Source organism: Aulonocara stuartgranti (genome assembly GCF_965226115.1).
Source record: "Aulonocara stuartgranti genome assembly, chromosome: 8".
Lineage (NCBI taxonomy): Eukaryota > Metazoa > Chordata > Actinopteri > Cichliformes > Cichlidae > Aulonocara > Aulonocara stuartgranti.
This window is the reverse complement of record NC_138959.1, coordinates 3,438,463-3,455,074: the sequence shown is the minus strand read 5'-3', so window position 1 is coordinate 3,455,074 and position 16,612 is coordinate 3,438,463. Positions and strand designations below refer to the sequence as shown.

Here is a 16,612-nt window from a genome sequence, read left to right as displayed (position 1 = left end):
CTTCTTCAACAGCAACCGGCCACTGAAAAGCCAAAAACGCCCACTGCTGCAAAAGGGACCGAAAGATCCCGCAGTTAGCACTCCCTGACCTGGCCTGGATCAATCTACAATGCGGTGCTTTAGGTCTGCATTTTTCCATTTTCTGCTGATACAGCATCTTATCCGTACTCACGCTTGGATGCAGTGGGTGAATCCAGATCCTAACTGACACTGAGACACAAGAAGCCGAAGGAGAAAAGGAGATCTGGGAGCCCAGGTGTGCTTGCTCCATGTGGAGATGCTACACTGACAGTTTAACGGCCAGACGCCTCGTTAATGCGCGCACTCGAGTGTGTCGATGCTCTCCTCGTCTGCAGGTAGCAACTGACTCCAACCTCCTCAGACTGGCTCTTAGCAGCTTAGCCCAGACAGAGTTTGCTCATCGTCAGATTCATTTCCAGATGGGTCTTAGGGGGAAGAAATGGATAGATATTGTGCCTCTGCTCACCCCCATCAGCCTGCTCTACAAAAAGCAAAACCATGCAGTTTACACCCACATGCAGGTCTGACCTTTGGTATGAGACACCTGCTTTCAGTTTAGCAGCTCAAAACAAATGAGCGGAAACCCTGGTGTCTATGCATGTTCAACGGGCCAGGAAGTGACCCACTAATATCCAAATATGCATGTCTGAAAAATAACAGAAATGTCTGGAGTCAGAAACTTTGCTCTACAATTTCACATCAATTACAGAGTAAATTGTCAGTTAAATTTGACCACAATAAAGACCAAATATGGGTCAGATTACTGTCGATTCCCAGTAATGAAAATAACCTGCGGTGAATAAACATTAACGGGAGCTGAAGTTTAGCTCGTTGTTTCCAGCTGTTGTGTGGATCCTGCTACAAACACACATTTATGTGCATTCACTAAACACCACTCACACCGCTGGTAAGCTAATGAACTATGACAAATTCCTGATACGTGAACGCTGGACTGATCCGACAGGCGAGCAGTCGCGCGCAGAAAAGTCTCAAATCTGCCGTTAAATCATTTGTTAACAGTTATTAAAGAGTTTCACTTATTTTTGCTCAGTTTGGTTTTTTTATTTCATTATAATTTATAACTGGTAACAGAGTGAGTGCCTGAAATGAATGAATGCACTGTATGAACGTGTGAAAGAAGCACTAAGAAGCACTTAAAGTAGAAAAGCACTAAATAAGTAAACTACAGCTCCATAATAGATGGCTGTAGTTACTGAGAGATCATCGTCTCATTTTAGAGCCTTGAGATGAGCCTCTTCATCACCTTCACCTTAAAAAAAATAACAAGACTTGTAATTGACCACTCGTTAGCCAATGAATGTGTGGTTTCACAACACAAACCCTCCATTTTGAAATATTTTCAGAATGGACTTCTTTTTTTTTTTAATGAACCAAAATGAGTAACTGGAACCGGAAACTGGGCAGGAAACGGCTCACAGACTTCTGTAGAACCAGAAGCCTTTTTGCAACCACAGCAATCAGATAGAACGCAGCTTTGATGCACTTCCACGCAGGCTTCCTTTTTCTGACCCCGAAGCTACGCCCAGGTTTTATTCTGTCCTTGCAATAAACACGTGTGTCTGTACTGTTGTTCTTCATGTGGGTTGTGAGTTTCATCAAACTGACAAAACAACAGCTGTTTGAGCTCAATGTGTCATTTCAGTTTGTTTTTTATTAATCTAAAGACACTTTTGCTCATTTCAGTGTGTATGGACACATTTCTATGTGGCCTTAGTGATAATAACTACTTCAATGTGGCAACAGGTAGTCTATAATGCACATTACACACATGCACACACAAAAAGTGCACTCAATAATTACACAGCCATATATCCAACAGGCTATATCATGTGCAGACAGCATCCTGGAGGATGAAATAAGGAATTGTCCTTGTCCTGTTTCTTTATGATGAACATGTGGAGAGCACAGACATGTCTGTAGATCTTGCGTAATTCCTTCCTTCCTGTACTCATAATGATTTTTGGGTTTTTTTTTTACTCATAGAGGTTTACACCCACATGTGTATCCGAAATGCTGAAGAAAGCCACGTGCTATACGCATAACAGCGAGTGCTGAAATTCTTATTAATAGTCTAATGACAAAGTTAGCACATTTTATTGTAAGTGGCTGCGGTCAGAAAGCAACACTGTGCAGCTCCCAAAGACACAGTCGCCATTCACACTTCTGGCATGTTGAAAGTCATGTGTGAATGAGACGTGCACGGACTGGTTAAGGTTTCTTAAACAGTCAAACTATCACAGAAAAATGGCCACAAGATGACCCGCTCTCATTCCCGCAGAGTCAAACACAGCTGCCGATCTGCAGGCCCCGCTGCAGCACGATTAGATGCATAGGAAAATCTGCTCAGCGTGATATTCTGACACATGGGTTAACCGTTCTTCATGTTGTGAATGGACACATTTAACTCAAACCACAACCTCTTCTCAAAGTTGACCCGTGAGTTTTGACCAAACTCAGCTGTTAGTGAAAGCAAAAGTAGATAAGCAAGTGAAAATGAAAGTAAACAGTGGCTGAAACAGGAAAAGAAGAGCGGTCTGAGTTCACCGTCTTGTGATTTATCACTGCCATATCACATGGCCCATAATATGCCCTTTTAAACAAGTTTCAGACATGACAATGATGTTTACAGATAAACCTAAAAAAAAAACACCTTTTATTGATGATTCTTATCATAAGGAGCTGCCAAATTTTACATATGGTGACTGATATTGTGGGACCTTATGTAATGTATGTGCTTAATTTAACCATTGCTCAGAATACACTGCTGCTGCTTATCGCCCACATTTGGGGGCAAAATTCAACCCCAATGTTAAAATACAAACTTCAGATCCTAAATTTGAACATGTTCCTTTAGACCCTCAGAGACAACAACAGACAGAACAATTAAGAAAGTGGGTGAAGCTGTAGTTTTTCTATGTGTATAACTCGGCAGAGTTATGCAAAAACTGTCATTAATAAATTTATGAGGACACAAAAGCATGAAGGCTGCTTGTCAAAGGGTAATCAAACCACAGCGTTTGCTGCCAGGCAGTCATGTTGGATCTGCTTGCGTACTTCCCGGTGAATGGATGGAAAAGCATGCGATGCTTGGAGCAGCTGATGCACGCTCAAAGGTAACATTTAAGGAAACCACAGAGTCTGCTGCCCTTTGATGTCGTGACATGTTATTTAAAGGAAAACTCAAGGTGTGGCTCTTCAAAAAGCTGACGAGCACTGCCAGAGCAATTACTCGGATTTCTCACATTGCTATCCTGAGATAAAACATACACACAAGTGACTGTGAGCGGATCTGTAATTTAAAAAAATAATAAATAAAAAAGCTTAAGTCAGATCAAACACACTCCTGTGTGCCCACATTTTTTCCTAACAGGGTGTGATGCCGCTGTGCTATGCGGCCCTCCACCGGTGGCCTCTTGCTGCCGGCCTCCTGGTCTCCACTTTCCAAAGATGCTTTGTTATACCAAAATGTCACTTTGAGCCCCTCCTACATGCATTTACACAGACAACAATAGCAACTGGAAACCAGCACTGTGCTAACAACTCACACTGAAGACCAGAAAACACTCATAGAGATGACACCTGCACGGAGTCTGCACAACACACTTAAGCAACAGCCTTGTAGAGACATACTTAAGTATGTTTTCAATGTGCCTTAACAAGTCTGGTGGGTCTCTGGCAGCCAAGGCAGCTTCAGGAAATACTTCATTCCTGGCAGGAATTTTAGGTATTAGTCAAAGAATTCTTGGTTAAAAGCTTCAAATGAGTTCCACTCCTGAAAAAAAAACAGCCAGTGTGTTTCAGTAGGAGACCAGGAGACAATTATGTTTTATTAAAGTGGTTTATCACATTAGCAACTAAACAAATCCCCCTTTCCCCCCAAATACTTGCATAGATAATTACAGGAATGTTGCACAATCCCCATAAACAATTCTTATCAATGGTGCTGTGAAGTGAACTGCAGTGTAGTATAAAGCTAGTATCCTCTGCTATTATATTCCTCTGTATCTAATGTATATCTCCAACAGCAGACAGACCAGTGTAGATACTGTACACCTGAGTATCAGCAAAATAACAACAACTGTACCTGTATATTAATTGTATAGCCAAAACTACAGCTAGTTGGCTAACCGTTCCCTTAGCAGCCACTCCAAATGTTAGCTTCAAATCTCTGCTTTGTTACAGTCTATAAACTGTTTGATATTACACTGAGATAAGTATCAGAGTTTTGGGAAGCTAGTCAGCTACCATTCCCCCATATATGATTTTGTTTGTGATATGTTAGCAAGTAAGATATAAATAGTGAGCTAACGGCAACTTAGCTAAGCTGCAGAAACAGCTAATGGGTAGTTCATAACGATTAAGCAAGTGGACAGATAAGCCCTGGAATAAATTAGGGGATTTCTTCCCTTCACAAAAGTATTTTACTTAATGGGATAGCGTGCACATTACCTTAAGATCAGATAGAAGAAAGACAGCTTAGGAGAGTATTTGATCCAAAAACCAAACAATCCTTTTAGGAATCAAATAGTAGCCTAAATCATCATTCAGTCAAACAGGCTTCATTAGATAAAACACTTTTATTCTGGTTTATGTTAGCTAAACTTGTCTGCAACATCCATTGATGCTTATCACAGCAGCTACCTGGCTAATCTTAGCCTTCCTCCTTGGCAGCAAAACACTGCCTGAAATAGTGAGGACTGCATTTACTGGATATATTGTAAAACATGCCTTAGTTTATTCACCTGATAAGAAACATAGCACAGGCAAGATACCAAGAGCACCAAAGATGCTCCCACTGGGGGGGAGGGACTGTAGTTATAGTATTTCTAACAGAGACCACATGGTTATTATGGATATGGTTATACAACACAAGCTATTGTAGAGTAAGTTCAATATCAAGTGTCAACCACATGCCTAGAGACCTGGTGCCAACAATCTGCAAACAACCAGTCTACCAGTCAATTGCTAGTGTGCAAGGTTGCAAGGAGACATACAGTGTCACAACTTTTAACAACTTTGGTTGTTAACAAATGGACAGCGACTTGTCTGCAAATGCTCAAACACCTGTACTGCACCTGAAAAGTTTGATGCAAACTGAAAAAGAAGAATGTTTGCCTTAAAAGTAAAAGTTCCACCTTTGTAAATATGTTACAATATTAGCACAGCCTTTCCTTTGAAAGGGAACATTCTACCCTTCCAACTTAAAAGTTTCACTACATCTCAGAGAGTAAATGGCGAGTGTTTCCAGACACATTGCCATCTTCTACATAAATGGTAGGCAACCAAACGAATCACACTGAGATTTGTGGTGATTTCACCTGGCAACAGCCAGAAACCTCCAGGAACCAATCACCAGCCGGTCAGGAAATACACTTTTTTTCCTAAAACACTACCGATTTCCGGGAGGTCACCAACCAGTCTCGAGGCCTGTATGATGGAGATTTTAATAAACTGTGCTCAGAAAGGAGGAACAGATAAAAATACAGCAGAGGAAAATCCTAAATTTATTCCTGTTATAATGTAACAAATACATCAATTAATGAAGCATATTCACAAATTTAGTCCTTTTATAGAAGCTCAGATTTACCAGCTTTTGCTCTGCGCTCACAGCACCATAAAAATAAACATGTAATTTCTCTTTGACTTGCTTTAACACATCAGTCCGTTGATGAAGATCCAAAGATCCCTCCATGTCTACATTTTACCGGAATATACAATGTCTACAGCAGTATATTATAAAGAAACTACAAAAAAATAAAAATACAGCATTAAAGCATGAATGAATCAAACCATCCACTTGACAACTGCCACTGTTTTTTCTCCATTTTAACATCAGCTGGCATACTAAAACAGCATTCAAAGTGAGTGCTGCCTGGACAAGGCCAAAAGATATTTAAGGAGATAAAGTGATATTTATATGATGGAGAGATTTGAGACGCCAAAGCATGACTGCTAATTTGCCACAAATGCTTCTCGCTAGCTGACTGGAATGACTACAAAAACTCCACTTCCTGCTGTTACAGTAACTTCACACTAAGTGCAACACAAACAATGAAAGCTGACAGGACACGGACCATTTCATTTCAATAGTTTAACGCTGTTTTTAATTATTATTACTTGCAAAAGATTTGTGAATGCAAATTTAAAACTGACAGGAAGAAAAGATACGAACAACACTAGTGTTTCCCTTTAGGAGACATGGGTGGATTCTATCACTATTCAAAAAAGATGCAACATGATAAACAATCAGTTTAAGCACTAAACACAGTCAAAGAAACCACAGCAGAACAGAAGTAATGAGTTCATATTTAACTTTTGCATAAAAGGCCAATAGCACTTTTTAACATAATATTCTCTATAGGTGAGAACAAGAACCGGCAATAACAACAACTCATCCGTGCTTCTCAGCCTGATGGAACTTGAATTGGATTTAAAAGGTAACCTGGTAACAAACAAATAAAAACACAACCTCTGTAGCGGAAGTAACGACAAGTTCCACATTAAGAGAAAGGAAAGATTAGCACTGTTGTATGCATTAAGCAGACCTGGAAGTTTGTCAGATGATTGACCTCAGTGTCAGGACAAAAGCCTCACTGTGTGATCACACTGAAGCGACAGCATCCTTTTTCCTCCACAAGTGAAAAATGCTTCTGCCTTACAGCAGCAAGGAGATCATGAGACAAGAGACAACATGTTCCTCAAAGCCAGGAGACAGCGTTATTCTCCACACTATTGCGGGAATATTAACATGCATGGCATATTCCAGCAAAATCAGTGGCAACATGCAGCAGGGCCAACATGAACAATAAGGGCAGTAGGTGCAAAATGCATCTAAAGCGCTGCTTTAGATGCATTTTGAGGGCTGCACAGCTCAAAATCTGCTGCAACTCTGATGAGAAATGACAAGAAGAGAGGAGCAAACAGAGGTGTAGGAAAGAAGCCGAGAGAAGGTGGTGGAGGGTTGGAGGGGCAGAGCATTATGTAATCTCTGTGGCTGGAAGGAAAATGCACAAGCTCAGCTTTGTAACAAAATACAAGACCACATCCTTAAATTATGCTTCAAGTAAGGATGTTATAGTGCCAAAAATTGACAATCAGCAATTTCACAATTTTTGCTACACTCTTCAAGTAAAAGGACAAATGAGGGAAATGAATTTAAATGAGGGACCTGCTCATTGGCAGGTCTCTCGTTTAAATTTACATCTACCAGAAGAGATTCAGACGCTTTTCCTCACACTGCAACTTTTTATACCCCATCATTTAAGGGCCACGCCTTGATATCTTGGTTATGTAACGTAACCGCAGATTCTATGAGTCCAGGCTACCTAACAGTTTACAAATGCTAACACAAAAAAGAAATGCTAACACAAAGAAAACGCTACATTACATGGTACACAATATTTTCATGCAGCGTTGTTAGCATTTCCCAAATTACCTGCATCATGACAGCTAAAGTCTCTGCTAGCCAATGCTAGCTAAGTTTAGGTTGCACTACAAAGTAGCCCTCAACAGGTCAGTGTTCACTGGCTTCAGATCAGATTTTAAAGTTTACACATACTCCACACAGCTTTGGCATTCATGCAGACAGTTAACGATAATGCTAACATTACACACATTAACTGTGCTACCTCCTAAAACATTGGATATTGCAATAAAAAATAAAGAGCTTATTTGGTTCACATCCGAAGGCGAGCCAAACAAACAGCATTTCCTATAAAACAGCTCACTTTGCAGTGGACTTTGGGTTTTCTAACCATGCAGACCTTTTACACACACTAGAAAACTTTAGCACTCAAGCAAAAACTTTATACATACAGTCCATTTTATTCCAGGTTAAAGAACAAATTGCTGCAAAGCGAGAGCTACCACTTAGGTTGTAGCCAGACAGACAATGTAAAGCTAAACCAAAAATCCATGTTAAGGGAAAGTTAAAGGCTTAAAAGCCAGCATGGAAACTGTAATACAGAATTTGGATTGAAAGGAGGAAACAACTCAAACTTATCAGATCTGAATGCCTCAAAGAGAAAGAGTGTGAACACAGTCTTTCCATTTAGCTACTTTCTTCCTGCTTTGATGCAGAGTCCTGGTAATTCATTGACTTTGGTGCCGACTTGTGCAAACTACTATATTTCAGTTTGATAGGTAGTGGAGTGGAATTATAACATAGCATAGCATGATAAACTAAAGTGCTTATAACTCAAGACTGCCCGTCAGTAAAGTACTTGCATAAAAAGGCATTTCAAAGCATACAAGGAAGTGTAGTGAGCAAGCTAAAACTATTCTTTCTTCAGATTATGTTACATAACTGACATGCACAACTCCTTTTATTCTTGCTGAGCTCAATATCAAACTTGAACACTGTGGTAGTGGCAGTGTGGGTTAATTAAAAACAGCAGTACATATCATTCCCGGTGATTTGCAGCACATGAGCTCAAGTATGCAGTGAAATGCCAGAGGGAGGCCACGGGAGATGAGCGCCTGCACGGAGACACTCCTTGTTCCCACTGAAACCGGCGAGAACAAGGAAGGTGAGTAATTAGATATAACACACGCAATTATTTCCGTCTCAAGAAGTGACGGTGACAAGAGAAGAGCCGAGGGAGACAATGCTTCCAGTTTCTGCCCCACCCAGCATGAGCATGCAACCAGCCTTGCATGTCATGCATGACAGTTTGAGAGCAAGAAAAAAGGAAATAATGCAGAGAAGAATGTTTGCAGGAAAGACAGTGCTGCAGAAACAGAGGCAGAGTGCATACAGAAAGCCTCAATGTGTGAGGGCCTGAGTGCTAATGAGCCCGGATGACGGGGGGAACGCATGGTGCCAGCTGCTAACCCACACATGCACTCCGGCTGGAATTCCAACAATCCCAAGAGTTCCTCAATGGAATTCCACAGAGCCAGAGGAAGAGAGATCAATCACAGAGGGAGGGAGGAAGCAAACAACAAATACTGACACAAGGACAGTAAAAGACAGCAGCACAGAGGGGAGGGCGGCTGGTGGCTGGTTTGAAAATAACTCCAGCCAGAGCCCCTCGGCTGTTTGTCCCCCCTCCGACCGCTCTGGCAGTTTGTGAGATACTCTACACTTCCAAAGATTGCAGCTCCTTTAGGTTACAGCTGTTGGAACCTCCTTTGGGAATCATGTCGTCACTGGCTCCTGCTACACTTCCTTTGCACTCAGTTCAACCTGAATGATTCGCAGAAAGCGGGGTGTCGACTTCAGGTCACTTCAGAGCACAAATGCTGTTTCAACAGGCTGAAACCAGGTCAAATACCTGAGAACAAGACTGCAAGGCCTCCCAAGGCTTAAATATGTGGGGACATCAAAGATCTTGCTGGCTTAAACACTTCGCTTTGTGTCTACTTGGCTGGCTAACTGACTGGTTTGCCAATAGAGTTGTCCCATGGGGTCAAACTAGCGTCACAAGTTTAGATAAAAAACATTTAAAGCTTCTCTTAGACGACTGGAAAGAAAAGCGAGTGGACTTCAAGTCTGTTGAGGACTTTTCACCTCTCATCCGGAAGCTTCTTTGTCCCTTTAATGGGCCGTTGACCCACTATCGATCATGTGCCCCATCACACAAGTCAAGGTGTGAAAAACTGTGTGAGTCATTATCAGCCAAGATTTCAGGTGAAACCATTGTGAGACCTTGCCTCACCCCATCATGTGACCTATTGAGATCAACTGAGGCAAGATGTGAGCGGGCGTTAAGGCGCCTGGGAAGGATCTCAAAACTGGATCGTAGGTGGATTGTATGAGGGGTGAAGCATACATAAATTAGTTCAGTCGCTTTTCTTTCCAAGCGCATTAGATTACCATGACCTGGATGACTGGCATCTTCCTAGTGCTATTTTTTAATTTGTTGCTCAACAAGTTGGAGAATATTTTCATGTGAACAACTACAGACGACATGAATTCAACGTATATCAAAAAATAGATAAATTACTGACGTAGTTGGGAACCAACATCCTGGACAATCCAGGGGCAAAACCAACCAATGTGCATGTGGATAGATATTCAGTGATTAATTACTGGGCTATTTTTCAAACCAGTAATGACAAACGTATAAGCAAGCATTCAAAATAGCCACAGAAAAAAAAAAGACAATTTCTCGAAGTGCTTGCTTTTTTCCACCTTCAAATTCAGTCTAGGGACTAAAATATTGCGTAAAACACAGCCCCTCCCTTGAGATACTGTCTAAAAATGTAAATAACATGAGGTTTGAATCCTTTTACTGATCTACAGCCCAGCTTTTTTTTTTTTTAAATCAAGCACTTTTCAGAGTCAAAGTCAAAGCAGCTACATTTTTACAGCAATTCCAAAGTGACTCAAGTCTGACAGGCTACATGACAAATACGGCTATTTTAATAATGTACCCACCAGCGGGGAAGAGTGTTGACTGCCTCTTGTACTCATGATGGTCAACAAATAGGTCTTCACCTCCAGAACACTTAAAAAGACTGAGTCACCGATGCGGCATGAACTATAATTTCTGCATCCATACAGTTAATATGGGAGACCGTGTCCTTGCATTAAGCGTCCTTGTAAGATAAACCGAAATTAACATCTTTGACCTGTTTTAGATTACATATGGCTGTTTGTGTTGCTCCTGCAACTGACCAATCACAATGTTTTGATGTTAAAGCTTTGCAAATTGAGGGAAAATACTAAAATAGGACATGTAATGTGTTGAGATAAAGAGAAGCCACATAAAGAGAAGACCATGGGGGGTCAAATAAATGACAAACTCGGGGAGTAAATCTGAAGATATTCATTGCTGTCAGTTTTTGGTTAGGTTTTGCCACATTAACTATGGATTAAAATACTTTTCAGGTTGGCCTTTCTTTGTAGCCGACACACCGGTAGACACATTTCTGCCACGTGCATCTTTATCACTCCCAAGGTGCCAAGCTGTGACAGAATGAAAACCTGATTAGACAGTTACATTGATGGCCCTGGAGCCATCAATAACAATATGAAAATATCACACTTTGCCCTGTGATGCCAAGGAAATGTATTCGTCCATCCCAAGTCAAAATTCGATCCACGGCCGGAGCCAGAACATGTGGAATGAACAGGCAAACAACTCTGATGGAATTGGTTACTCATCAATTCAAAAAAAGAAAAGAAAAACAAGGATCAAAGGCAGAGGACATGAGAGTCCGTTCATTGTCTTTACATCCAATCACACACACACGTGCACAAATTAGAGAAAAAGAAAAGTTAAATGTACATTTAAAACAGTACTGTAAAGGGCAGTCCATTACAATTATAAACACACCGAGCCACAACAAAATCAAGGCTAAACAACCCATTTTAAACCGCGTCATTAAAATTGCAGCCATCTGCACGAAGTACTCTCATTGAGAAATCTAGCTGTTACAGTGCACGGTGGACAAAACATAAGAGACATTAATGAACTGACACTGGGACAGTTCAGGGTCAGTAGCTGAAGGTTCAGACTGTCCTCAGTAAAATATGATGATTTGATGATTAAACATGCAAAAAGAACCAAACGAGCAAAGGAGAAACATGTTATAACTGTGATTACCTAAATGTTCTGTTAAATCCAGCCATCAAAAAAAATGTATTTTCTTTCGGTATGTGCACAAACATGTAACCAAACATAACCCGGCTGAAATTGTCCTTTTTGTCCGTCCACTGCCGAGGTGCTAACTGCAACCGGTGATGGGTTGTTTTATTCAACACAAGTGCTTAAAAAAATAAATGGATAAAAGCTGTTGACTGCTGGGTAATGTCAGCATGAAGAGTACCTTCAGACTGAACTCGTACAATTTATACAGTTTTTAAATTCTAGCTAGAGAAAATAGCTGCCAGTAAAACCACTTTTCTACATTGTCGTCTAAATGAGGAGTGAAATGCTGGAGAATAATTAAATTGTCTTCAGGCAGACGTTCAGCATTCAAATCCAGACAGTCACACATCGCCCCACTGAAGGGGCGAAAGGATGATTTCAAATGCATGGTGCTCAGTGTTTTATGGAGCTGGCATGTAAGCAGGAGGACTGATCATCAATCTTCATATATTTTTCAGGCAATTCTAAATTTAGCAGCACAGACAGAAGAGCTGCAGGTTGGAGTCAAAAAGCCCACGGGTAAACATGCAGCAATTACAAGGAGTACATTAACATCTGCATCCATCTGCACTCAGTTTATTTGCCTTCACTATCTTACAGTGCAGAGCTGTGTAATGAGATCCTCGCCCTCATTCTCATCTCGCCTCAGCAAGAAAATCTCAAATCCTGCTTCCATTGAGACATTTTCTGCACAGCACACACACTCTGGAATATCTCATTATTCTCTACACAACAGGGCTGGAATAAAAAGGAATGATTTGTTGTCTGGATCCAGTGGATCATCTGAACAATGCTCTGAACAACTCTACTGTAACTGCAAGAGGGGGGGAAAAGCCACTACAGAACTGGAAGCAGACCAACAATCAGTCCGTCGAAACAGCAAATTTAGTATCCGCGCAGCTGAAAACGCAGCCTCCATTTGCATGACAAACGGGACATTTGTGCAAGGGGTGCGAGGGCCGGCCGGGGCTGCAGGCGGGACACGAGCTGGGAGGGCCGTCACTGTGCACAGTGCACAGCAGTCAGGGTAAAAACCTTGTTGGGCAACATTCAAGTAGAAGCAGCAGCAAGACTTTTAGCCGTGTCAGAACAGAAGGAGAGGCAGCTCAAACCTCATCACATTCTCTTCTTCAGTCACACTTCTGTCAACGTTAGTTTTTCTTAAAACATTTGACTGACCAACATTTAAGAACACGAGTCGTTTCTCTTGGGGAGATGAAACATTTGAATATTTACCTCCCCTAATCATTTGAATCCAGTCTAGAATGCATATGTGAGCAATTTCTGAGCCCCTCCCAGGCAATAATTACAGCTGAAATTACCTCCTGTTTTCCTGTGAAGCTGCCGCTCTCGCTGTAATTTAAATCCCATCCGGAGCCACGTCCTTACATTTCACAGTAAATCTTTCAGTGTTTAGAGAGAGGGGAGACATTTGCTGTGGTAATGTGGGCTCCAGGTAGGCCTTAATGTTCTCTTCAAGTCTCATTTTAGGCCTGTATTTGTTATTCATTAAAAGCATAGAGGAACATACATTGCATATGAGTGTAGTTCACATATTACTAATGGAAACTAAAGAGAAATGGTTACATAGTTACCTTGATGATACACATCAGTATGTACAAATGAATAACACTGACTCTGGTTCACTTCTGGGGTTCCACAAGGTTCAGCACTGGGCCCTTTTAACTCTTCATATTGTACACAGATGGTATGTGTTAAAATTCACTTTATTTTCTGCTGACACTAACTTATGTTGCTCTGGTAAAAGGTCTGGAACAGCTGCGGAATAAAGTGGAAAGGGAACTGAAAGTTTTAAAGAAACAGTGTGGCATTACTAAAACGTATCAACCCAACACATGGAATAGGGCTGTGCCATATCAAACCATGCACAATAATACTGGTATAATATTTAGCTTGAGTTGAACTCGTATGACAGGAAGAACAAGCTGCGGATGGAAACTACTGAACACCTGAAGTTATATGGGAGGTCAAAAAGCAACTGGTTAAAAAACTCGGCCCAAGATACAACATCTCAGGTGGAAAGTAAATTAAAGTAAAAAATTTCAATTTTATTATCTGGCAATACTGTGCAGCTCCAGAGTTACTTTAGTAAGCAGTTGCTTTCTACTTTTACTTAAAATGTCCAGAGAAAACACTACCCAGGGTAGGGCTGTGCGATATGACCAAAATCTCATATCCTGATATAAAACATCCCGATAACGATATAAATCACAAAGATTTAACATTTTCTGTAAATTCTGTGAATCTCGGGCAGCTCGACTTGCGTGAAGTGTTTCCAGCTGTGCATCGTGTACCTGGAGTCGAGTGTTTTAACCGATGCATTAAATGATGCATTTTTAGATATAAGTTGTAACGGCCGCCGTTTTCTTTGTGAGTATTTATTACACGGCGTGCTGCGGGGAAAAGGTTTACTTTTTAGCACCTGACGGCTCTTTTTTGCTTCTTATCTGTAAATACTCTGCATCTTTCACGTGATTCAGGTTTTTTTTTAAAAAGTCTCAACAGGATCTTGAGCTTTATTGTGAAAGGTTTATGTGGAAAATAAACAAGCGGACACACGATGGTTTTACTGTCGTTGTTGCTAACGACAACGCATAAAAACAGGTGCTTGTCCGTCTGTAGTGTGGTTATATTAAATATAAGAGAAAGAGAGAACTTTAAGAAATTAATATAGCCACTACAGTGACCATCAAAACGATGAAAAAATATTGCCGTAAACAGTTTATTTTGCGACACCACGAAACAAACGATGGCGTAAAATGAAACGATAGACGTTTTTATATCGTCATCCGATATATATCGTTATATCGAACAGCCCTAACCCAGGGTACTTTGCTCTACTTTTTCTGCTGCTGGCACATTGGGTAGTTTATCATACTGATGTGTCTGCTGTGACGACCCCTTAAAAAAAAAAAAGGGAGCAGCTGAAAGTTGCTTTATCATCAATGACAGTCGCTGGTTGAAACTTCCCTTTAACCTAGTTTGCACTAATAACTGTTGGTTCCTGTGCGCTTCAGTTACCTCTATATCGTCATAAATGGCATTACTACAAATTTTCTTGAAATATCACAACATAAATTATGAGGCTATTGATAGCAAGTAATATGTAATGTAATGTAACCAATAAACGCAACATTGTGATGAATAATGATGAAATATAGTTCATGAAAATAGACTTTTTGGGTGTGATAACCAACCATAAATTATGTTGCAAAGCGTACACATAGATACATACACTTCATAGATATTTTTCAATGATTTCTTGCATGCGTGCATATGCACTCCTGCAACAAACAGAATATAAACCCACGAGAAAACGCTGGATTCTCCTGTTTACATAGCAGGTCAGAAAATTCAATAAGCACCTCTGAACTCTATTCAGTTCTGTATTTGAGCAGTATTTTGTCTGTTCGAGTCAAAATATTTGTTGGCTCCAACATCTCTGGTATGAGAATTTCACTAGAAATCAGAGCCGTAACAATTATGAAAACCCAAAGATAACCAGCGTACTATGATGTGCGACAAAGTAAATTATAAAAAAAATTTTTTCAAAGGTCTACATAATTGCTATAGTTGACTTATTACTGCTCTATATTACCCTAGTGTACAAAGCTGCAATAAACAAAATGTGTTCTAGGTAAAAGGCCTTTAGGAGTCCTTTTATTTCATATTAAAATGTATTTTTTCTCATCCTGATGTATTCATGTCTGAACAGATTTTTACCATAGTAGTTGGTGGAGCTATTTTTAACTCTTTTATACACAGCTCTGTAATTTCATCGGTCTATAAAAGATCACATTTTGTAATCTGTTTTAATCTAATCACATATGTGACACAGCATGTAAAAAGCCAAGAAGAAAATGAAGAAGAAAGAGCCGCACTTTCCAACATTTCCAAAATCTGTTTTCTTAACTTCACTTTCTGCAAATATCTCTCAGAATTTTGTCTGAAAATGTAGCTTAAGGAACAGCTTTTGATGCATAAAATGCAAATACAAAGCGCACCTCTGCAGCATGAGGTGAAAATACTCGCTCAGCGCAACCATAGACACACACACACACACACACCTGGGGGCGCGACCTGGCCAGCCAGCCAGCAAAATGTGCCCCCGTTAACAATGCTGCCAACTTTTCCGTCTTTAGCCTGTGGCGATAACGCTGTGTGCTCTGTGATCAGCCGAAGGGTTCTTGCAAACCTCAGTGGAGTTTTTAATCAGAAATTTAATCATTTACAAATGTACTACGAGAGCGTATTTATCTATTAGTATTGATACTAATCCACAGAAAGTCAGAGAAACAACACATCTTTTTAATTTGTTTTGTTTTTTTGTTTGCATTTCATTTAAATGATCGGTCTGAGGCTAGTTTTTACTGTTGTGATGTTTACTGTTTCACACTAAAGGAGAAATATTTGTCAGGTCCAAGATGTCAGAAGCTTTGAGCAGATGTTATAATGACTTGTCATCGTGCAGACATCAGTAAATATATTCACCTACTGAGAAAAGCTGCAGAGCGATCACCAAATCATCTCTCAGCTGAAAGGTGACCAAGTGGATGTCATTTTAAATCAAAGACGAGATCTTAACTGGGCCTACATCCACTTTTCATGCGACTGCACATGTGCAGTTTTCTGCTTCTACCGACGTCAATGGATGACAACAGAAACCGACTTCTGCTCTCAGGAAAGTCCCAAACCAACTCATTCATCTACAAAACATAAATAAAACGTGTTGCATTATTCACCACGTGATAAGCTGGCTGCAACAAGACAATTCCTCCGTGTGGGTGGACACTCAACTGGAGCAGATAAACAGGATCTGACCATTAGGGGGGCTCTTGCTCTCTCCTACCTGTTCACCTCCTGTGCAGCCTCTCAGTGCGTGCATGTGTGCGTGTGTTAGAGAGAGAGAGAATGCTGCATGTTGTGCAACAAACCAGCCTCACTTTGCACTT

General features: G+C 40.6%; 1 protein-coding gene across 1 annotated transcript in view; it reads right to left on the bottom strand.

The window, feature by feature from the left end:
- Positions 1 to 16,612, bottom strand: part of map2k6 (mitogen-activated protein kinase kinase 6) — a 42,595-nt gene that overhangs the window by 24,619 nt on the left and 1,364 nt on the right. The window lies entirely within an intron of this gene.